Source organism: Apis dorsata, unplaced genomic scaffold, assembly GCF_000469605.1.
Source record: "Apis dorsata unplaced genomic scaffold, Apis dorsata 1.3 scaffold_946, whole genome shotgun sequence".
Taxonomy (NCBI): domain Eukaryota; kingdom Metazoa; phylum Arthropoda; class Insecta; order Hymenoptera; family Apidae; genus Apis; species Apis dorsata.
Window position 1 is genome coordinate 94,272 of NW_006264055.1, and position 258 is coordinate 94,529.

At 26.0% G+C, this 258-nt stretch overlaps 1 protein-coding gene across 6 annotated transcripts in view; it reads right to left on the reverse strand.

The window, feature by feature from the left end:
• LOC102671460 (AT-rich interactive domain-containing protein 5B-like) overlaps positions 1-258 on the reverse strand; it is a 106,117-nt gene that overhangs the window by 87,427 nt on the left and 18,432 nt on the right. The window lies entirely within an intron of this gene.

Here is a 258-nt window from a genome sequence, read left to right on the forward strand (position 1 = left end):
CAACGAATAAAACTTCTCTCTCTGATATAATCTTCCCTTTTTTTTCTCCCCTCGTAAAAATTCAATAATTCGAATTTAATAATTATCTAATCATCGTATCACGTGCAAACTGTAGCAATTTTCTGATAATTAACGATAAGGATACACAATTTTCTCGTGAAATTTTCTAGATCGATGGGACGAGGAAAACACAAGTTACAAGTTTTGTATTTGAGAAAAAAAAAAAAAAAAAAAAAAAAAAAAAAAAAAAAAAAAAAA